The sequence below is a fragment of the Lactuca sativa genome, chromosome 8 (assembly GCF_002870075.4).
Source record: "Lactuca sativa cultivar Salinas chromosome 8, Lsat_Salinas_v11, whole genome shotgun sequence".
NCBI classification, from domain to species: Eukaryota; Viridiplantae; Streptophyta; class Magnoliopsida; order Asterales; family Asteraceae; genus Lactuca; species Lactuca sativa.
Genome location: NC_056630.2, coordinates 239,356,140 through 239,364,780, shown reverse-complemented (window position 1 = coordinate 239,364,780; position 8,641 = coordinate 239,356,140). Strand labels below are relative to the sequence as shown.

Here is an 8,641-nt window from a genome sequence, read left to right as displayed (position 1 = left end):
TCTCCCACTCGATGTTGAAATTGTTAGAAAAATCCCTAATTATACTCTCAATTCTAAATATTAGGAATGCAAATCTTGATTCTCGTTTGTTTCAGATTCCCCAAAGATTAATCGAAAAACACACAGACGAAGAACTGTAACTTTGCTCCATTAACTTCTCGATTACATCTCGTCATCACCTTTGAAACTTCTGCGTTAGAGACCTAGGTAATGCTTTTATTTTTTCGTTTCTTCACATATCTTTTTCTAGTTTTCAATGATTTGGTGGCTCCTATGTAAAAATTAGACCGTATCCAGCAAAAAAATTGGACATTTTGAATAGAAAGCGAATCTGAATCTAGCACTCTCGATATGATTATCAGGCTCAAAGGAGTGGGCGTCGTAAGGAAGGTCGTCATGGGTCGCTAAGGGCGCTAAACACCTCTCGCTATCTTCTGCCAAAGGGGTCGCCAACCAAGTCTCGCCAGCAACTTAACGAGAAGAGAGAGAGAGAGAGAGAGAGAGAGAGAGAGAGAGAGAAAGGAGTAAACATGTTCAGGCCTTCATAGTGGTAACTTCCATCCCTAAATCGATTTATGTTCATCTGTTTTTTTACTTCTCGATTTATTATGTTAATCCATTGTGCATCTCTAGTGTTTCTGTTTTTGTTCATATTTCAACGAATTATCAAATCTTATACTCCATTTTTTTTATTTATGTGTTTGATTTCTGCAATTTACCTTTGTCTTTCCATGGTTTTTAGACGAACACCAAGTGTTCGATGAAATTCCCCAGATATTATTAAGTCTTTAGCACCTCTTACATATGTTTTATGAAGTGAGAAATGCTTCATTTGATTATATTCACATGTATCTTTATGTTTTCAATATTTATCCCTTTAATTTCTCCTTTTTCTTTATATCGTGACTTCTAATTTGATAAGGGTTACCAAATATTGATGTCTGTGAGGATCAATTCGATAATTTACAATTTATCTTCTAGGCTTTTGAGTTTCAGTAATACAAGCCCTAGAGTGCGACTAGCTCCTGTAAGAATATAATCTGGAAATTACTAAGGTACAGAAGATGAAAAAAAAATACAGATTAATAGGGGAGAATGGAAGTAGAACAGGGGACAAATGACTTTCTGGGAAACTTTCTTTGTTGGTACGCCTTATTAATAAAAACGAGAACGTGATGCCTTTCCTTTTGTTCCATGTTTGATGAGTTAGAAGAAATAAACTTGTAGTATGGTCTGATTAGGATCCCAGACCCACGTTTGCTGAAATCCTCTAATATTATTTGTTGGTCTGGTTTTTTTAGCCCCTGTAATACAGTTTCTTTTTTACTACATAACATGGACTTCACGATTGTTGGTCTGATTTTTTTAGTGTTGTATTACTATTTGCTGTTAGTGTTGTATTACTATTTGCTGAGGATATTTTTGTCATTTTCTTTTATTTCATGATTGTTTTTAACTATTACTATTGTTGCAGGTGGTCACTAGGTGCAATAATGTATGAGATGCTTGTTGGATAACCTCCATTTTATTCAGATGATCCGATAACTGCATGTAAAAAGGTATACCAAGTTGCAACTGATTATTATTTTTATTTGCTGTATATTTATTATTTTGTTGGGTTCACAAAAAAAATCTAGGAAATGCGAAAACAACTATCTATTGGGTGACTGGTTATCTTCCAAAAGATATGCTTCAAGTGGTCATCATTTATGTTCAGGTAAATCTGTATAAAGACGATGCATTACATCATTTACAAGATCTTTGTCTATCTTCCATGGTTTTGACTGAAGTGATTTCTTTTAATAAGCACAATGTTAGACATGCTGGCAAGCATTTTTTTCAGTCTCTACTTTGTGATTTTGCCTCACACTCTCACAGTATGAAAGTATAAATGAAGTTTTTTTGTTTTTTTTTTGCCACTAACTTGAATGCAAAACAGGTGTTGGTTTAGATAAGCCAAACGAATGGGGATTTGATACTACACGGGTTGATAATATTCTCAAAAAGTTGAAAGTGGTAAGTTCTTCAATTTTCTTCACCTGAGCTTGTTCTCTCTCTTTTTTTTAAGTTTATTAACATAAATTATCTTATTAATCAAAATTTCATGTATGTTTTGATAGCAAGCAACACAAACAAAACATGATGAACGTATATATGCTTAAGTAACTAATTTGTAATCGTGATGAAGCTTTAGTATTTGTTAACTCATGATCCTTGTTTTCTTATCTCAGAGGATGATGATGAAGAAACAGGCTTACCAAAGGACAATAGTGAAAAAACTACACGTCCCAAGGAAGGTCATTTTCTTGCTCAAAATCGAATTTAATTCTAAATTGTTCATTATATCCAAATTATTAATACATAGGTATATATTAATATATTATTAGATACAAGAAATGAAAAATAAACATCCATTTACATACTATATATATTATTAGATTAAGGGGTTGTTTTTTTTTACTTAATGGGCTTAATGGGTTAAGAACTTAATCTTGATTTATTCTACACAAAATGATTTGATGGGTTAAGCCAAAAAAAGTTCATGTTCGGTTCAGCCACCCCGGCCCCACCACAAGCGGCGGCTCCTTTCCAGTTTGGTGGCCAGCCAAACCAAGTGCTACCTCAGAATCCTTTCCAGTCATCTAGTGTAGAGTTCAATGCTGGTGGAGGAAGCTTTTCGTTAGGGTCTGGTGGTGGTGATAAATCTGGAAGAAGGATGGTGAGAGCTACTAAAAGCAAGAACAAGAGGAAATGAGGCCATTTTTTTATAAAGGTATCATTGTTTTGATGTAATGCATATGTACCACCTTCTTTTTTGGTTTCTTTGTGTCTTGTTATTGTGAAGTATTGTTGTAGTTAGACTGTTGTTAGATCAAAATTTTGGAGCAAAGTGTTTGTAGTGTGAAGTTTTAGATTCATATAGTATTGTTGTAGATTTCACTGTCGTACTCTTTTATGTAGAAAATACATAAGCCAAGGGTGTTGAATTTTTACCACAGGTATCATGTTGTCGTTTCTTGTTTCTAATAATAAGCTTAAGCCACCAGCAACTTAAGAATGTTGTTTTTGTTCCTTGTTAAAGGATTTCTAGTTTGGGCTTTGCCTTAGAATTGCAATATTGCCTTGATGTTTGTTTGTATATGCATACTTTCTATCTTGAGGAATTTGAGTATGGATTGTTTTTCTAAGTAAAAATTAGATGTAGTTAAAAATATTGTGGAAGTGATTCTAATAATATCTTAAGGCAATCTTTTGGATACATCTACTTATGACCCCTTACAAATCCATCTCACAAAGGAACCCTTGGTGCAGGAATACAGGTCTGGAAGTTGAGTTCATGTGATCTTTGTGAGATAGCACGCTATTCCATTTACCAACCAGGTTTCTCCCACGTTCTCAAGGTAAAAAACTGTTTCAAGTTTATAAATATGGGTAATGAAATTTATTTAAGTTTTTGCATTTCTTTACCCGTTATAGCAATGTACTCAGTAGTCACATTTATTTACAGATAATTAGCAACTTATAAGTAGGTTGGTTGGTGTTATGTGAAAGTAAAAGGGGTAAGTGAAATTTGAGAGTGATTTGTGTTTTTTTAGTCACATTGCATCGGACTCAATTCCAGCTTGGAAATGGTGGTTTATTTGGTGCTAGTTATATTCAGGTAAAAGATTTCCCATCTCTTATATTAATTTTTGGTTTTAAGGTTTGGCCTATTACATTACTTTTGTCTCCTTTGTTGTATTGATGAGGCTTGAGCATGCTAGGCTGTTAATGTTCCTGTTTGTTTTCATTTATGCAGGTAACAATCTTGTTGAAAGGACTTATGAATCCGATATTAATGGTAACAAGTTTAACACTCGAGTCCATACGATTAGATGTTAACGGTAAGAAGTTTAACACATGTGTCTTTGTTATACATACAAATTAAATGCAATGGATTGTATTTTTTGTATATGGTATTTTATTTTATATTATGCAATGGATTGTATTTTTTGTATATGGTATTTTATTTCTATTATGAGAGATTAAATGCAAATTTAATTTATAAATTAATAAATATATAAATATATAAATATATATTTTTTAAAAAAAATTAAAATTACGATACGCAAAAATGTGTGTCGTCTTCATTTGTGACATGGCCTTTCTTGACTGGTGCTTCCTTGATACGCATTGCGTGTCATAAACACGTGCGTTGTAAGGTTACGACACACAAATGCGTGTCGTCTTCCTTTATGACAGGGCCTTCCTTGATACGCAATACGTGTCATAACCACGCGTCGTAAATGCGCGTCATAAATGCGCGTCGTAAATGCGCGTCATCTCTCTTTATGACAGGGCCTTCCTTGACGCGCATTTGCGCGTCGTCTGAGCGTTTTACGACGCGCAATGAGTGTCGTAAAAGGTCTTTTTTCTAGTAGTGAAAGTGAGTGTCAACAATAAAGCTAGTTAATTCATAAGTATTAATGCGTCTTTGATTTGTAAAACTGTGAACTAAAGACTTGTAAACATTTGGAGAAAAGTTTGTATAAGTATGAAAAGGTTTGTAAGTATTTGTAAATGTTTGAATACTCTAGAAAATCCCTATGATTCCTACTAGTATAAAAAGTAGTCATATACCAAAACCTAACTGTTTTGAAAGTAGTCTTCTACTAAGACCCGACTATTTTGAAAGTAGCCTTCTACCAAGACCCGGCTGTACGACCATTATTATTATTATCTAATCTACCTCATCGATTATGTGAATATGAAACATGGTAAAGGTATTAATAATTTATTAACTGGAGTTTTATCCTTTTGTAATTGTCGTATATACAATGTAAGTACTGTAGTATTTGTAATAAGTGACTACTTTTGTACTAATTTGCCTTAATTGAGGGTTAAGGCATAATGTGATGGCTAGATCCCATACTAAACGGACCCTGTCAAGAGATTTTGGGAACCAAACGCGACCCCTGCATGATTGCAAGTCGTGAACATCCACATTACTATTATCATGTATACCCAATATAATTATCACAATGCATTAGTGATTCATTGGTATAGTTAGATCCTGAACTTGTTCCATGCTATAGCACCTTGTTATGTACGTTTTGTTATCGTGTATTGTAAGCGTATTTATGTAAGCGTATCTATGTAAACGTATTCATGTAAGAGTATCTATGTAAACGTATTCATGTAACATGTAATGTATTAGTATAGACTCATGAATGAACTGACTCTTGTGTGATTCCTTGTACTTAGAATGGTAAGTAGTATCTCCTAACTACACCTATTATAGTTACTAGTAATGTACGTGTATGACCGAAAGTATGCCTTTGCTACCCAAAGTTACTGAACTGACTACTGGAACTGTGATGTCTATATATGTATACATGATACATAACTAATATTTAGTTGACATTCGGACGAGCAACCGATGCCCTAAGGCCACATCCCAACGAGGAAAAGGAAATAAAGCAAGCTAACCGTCCTAAGCCCTTTAAACATTATTTATATAACTATACATATCTAGGCATGCATTTCACAATATAAAAGCATAAAATAAGTTTTATGAAACCTTTGAAAGTTAATACTAAGAAACAATGACTTGATGTCAGTTTATAAAACGATTGAAAGAATTTTTTTTGATAAGAGAGTTTAAGTATAAGGAAAACCTTTGTTTAAAACACCTTTGTAACAGAGTTTGAAAGGAAACATATAGTGTGTAAGACAGTTTGATAAAGAGTTTTAAACATGTAAAAACGTTTAAGAAAGTCATTTGAAGAAATCTGTTTGGTAATACAGTTAACGTATGGTAAATTCATTTGCATGCTAGTTATTAATCACATGTGATTGATATAACAACTACCATGATTCAACTTGTATTCCCCCCCACCCCATAAAGCATTTGAAAACATTTAGAAACATTTACAAGATTAATTTAGGGGTATGAACTCACCTGCAGTGAGTGGATCAGATGGAAGTGTCGGAGAAGTGTTTGGTGTCAAGTGAAGACTTAGACACACACAATGATCCTAATGACATATGAAGACATATGTATATATATAATTAGTGATTATAACACTAATTAGACATGTATAAACATCCTAATATGAGGAAAACGCTTTGGTCAAAGTGTTAGGAGGCCATTGGGTTGCAACAAAGGAGTGCAAGGCCTTATAAGGGAGTTTATGGTCAATGGACCATGTTTGTTGGAGTTTACGGCCTAGGGGAGTTTAATCATGGCTGTAAACTCTCAATTGGGTCACCAAATGAGGCTTAAAACTATTATAAGTTAAGTGGTTAAGTCCTCCAAGGCTTAAACAAGAGGTTAGGTGGGTTTATGGTCCATGAATGGCCTTGTATGGTGTTTACGGCCTGGGGACCACTTCCCCATGAGTTTTTGGCCGTAAAGTCATGGTATGAAGTACCAAATCGTGTAATGAAGTCCTTAGTTCAATGGTGTAAGGTTCTATGCTAATATCCAAGGCTTACTAAGGTGTTAGGGTGTCATTTGCACCCTTAAAAGGGGTTTACGGCCCAAGAACATGTCTTGGTCGTAAACTCCCTGAATCCTGGGTTTTCTTTTTTTTTTTTTTCTAAGCCCTAAACATGATAAACCTAGTGTACAATGAGTTGGAACTGGAGTGCTTACGATCTAGGATCTTGAATGGTCGTTTTTGGCCAAGAACACTAGTGTGTGTTCTTGGTGAAACTTGAAGATCTACAAAATGGAATGATTTCATGGATGAAATCATGTAAGATTACTAGTTCATGTAAGATATCAACAAGTTAAGATAATAAGCTTACGATATTTGAAGATCGGGGACGAAGATCGTGATGATACTTGAGAGGATTTGGGCTAAGAGGAGGAAAGGATTGAACAAAGTGGCCAAAACTTGACCTTATAGGAGAACTTTATGGCCCACATGGAGTTTATGGCCGTAAACTCCCTTGTGGTGGCCGTGAACTCCTGGTCAAGGTGTTGCGTCGTTGGGATGCGGCGTTGCGTTGTCCCAATGAACCTTCACTAATGGGATGCGGCGTTGCGGCGTCCGCTTGACCTCTCGGTCGATGGTCACTACGATTCTTCCACGAAGGCGAGGCTCTCGTTGATCTCGATCTCGTCGAGTGGGATTACGAGAGTCCTGACGGAAAAGTATGCTTTCGAGTTCGAGAAGTGAAGGGTAAAATGTATGTTACTGAGTTCGCGGTGTAGGTTGGGTTTGTAAGTTACAGGACCGATTCTGGCAAGAATCTCGGAGGTCCTAACTATCTTGGATTTAGCTTACCACGCTTTCCGAAGCGTATCAAGCCTTCCCTGAGTGAGACTTCCAAAAGGATTTGGCCTCTCACTTGGAATTCCAAGGTTTTCTTCCTCTTGCTTGTCTTCCCAGTCAAGGGCCACTCCCTTCTGAGTCAAAGTCATAAGAGGTTTCGTAATCCGTGAGGAGTTCTAAATAAACTACAACAATAGGTCAGCGAGACCTAGAATTTGGAGAATTTTGTAAGCGTCTTTAGTGCTAAAAAATTCTCAACGGTTTTGATCTTTGGAAGGGTGCTCAAGAATTCCTTCATCACTAATAGCATGTCTTAGGAATTTAACTCTTCAATTCGAAAACTCGTATTTAGAGAACTTCGCGTAAAGCTTCTCTGATCTTAATGTTTCCATGGTTTGTTGTAGACGCTCTTATGATTTCCTTCTTACTACGAGAGTAGATAAGTAAGTCATTTACAAGGACAATGACGAATTGATCCAAGTAAGAATGGCGTACCCTAATCATTTTGTTCATGAATACTACGAGCGTATTGGTCATATCTGAAGGATATCACTACAGTCTCGTAACGTCCGCATCGAGTTTGGAAGATTATCCTCGGGACATCCTTTACTAACACTCGTAACTGGTGATGTTCAAATCTTAGGTCCATTTCTAAAATGCACTTCGTTCCTTGCGGTTGGTCAACCAATTCATCTATACGACGCAGAAGGTAATGATTTCTAATGGAAGTCATGTCGAGGTTTGCACCATGAGGACTTCCCAAGGTGTTACCCATCATAGTACTTCTCTCGCCTAAGCACATTTAACTGCGGAGTTTTGATGGGATCCGGTGCATTAGTGCTGGTATGATCACACCCGTTGAAGTCTATCTTCTTGAAGAATAAGATCGGAGCTCTCAAAGGTGAGGAACTTGGTCTTCTCATTCTATTGCTGAGCAGTCGTTAAGCTGTCCGGACGATTCTTGTATCTCCGTTGGTGTTAGACCGTAGAGCGATGTGGTTATAGGAGTCGTTTTGGGTTCTAAGTTTGCTCGCATGGCGATGCGATTACTCATAGTGTTGGGCAGTCTTCGTCCTGAAGTTCATATTAGAAGTCATACATGGTTCATCAATCGCAGTCTTGTGTATATGAGTCGTATATAATTAAGATTGAAAAGGTAGTCGAATAAATGATTCTTCTTTAACCTCACGTCCCAACGAGGAAAAGAGTTAAAGTGGAATCATCAATTCTAAACCTGTAGAACCTTGATTATATACCACTCCTATGTATACATTCTTCAGAGATAGGTCAACCATAAAGCTCCTTGGTTTGAACTTGATGTACTATACGAGTGGTACTTCGGGGAGGTTTGTTGAGGTTTCTTCAAAAAGGATAAGAAA

At 36.1% G+C, this 8,641-nt stretch overlaps 1 pseudogene; it reads right to left on the bottom strand.

The window, feature by feature from the left end:
* Positions 1–8,000: 8,000 nt before the first annotated feature.
* LOC111894538 (5S ribosomal RNA) lies at positions 8,001–8,119 on the bottom strand (annotated as a pseudogene).
* Positions 8,120–8,641: the final 522 nt, after the last annotated feature.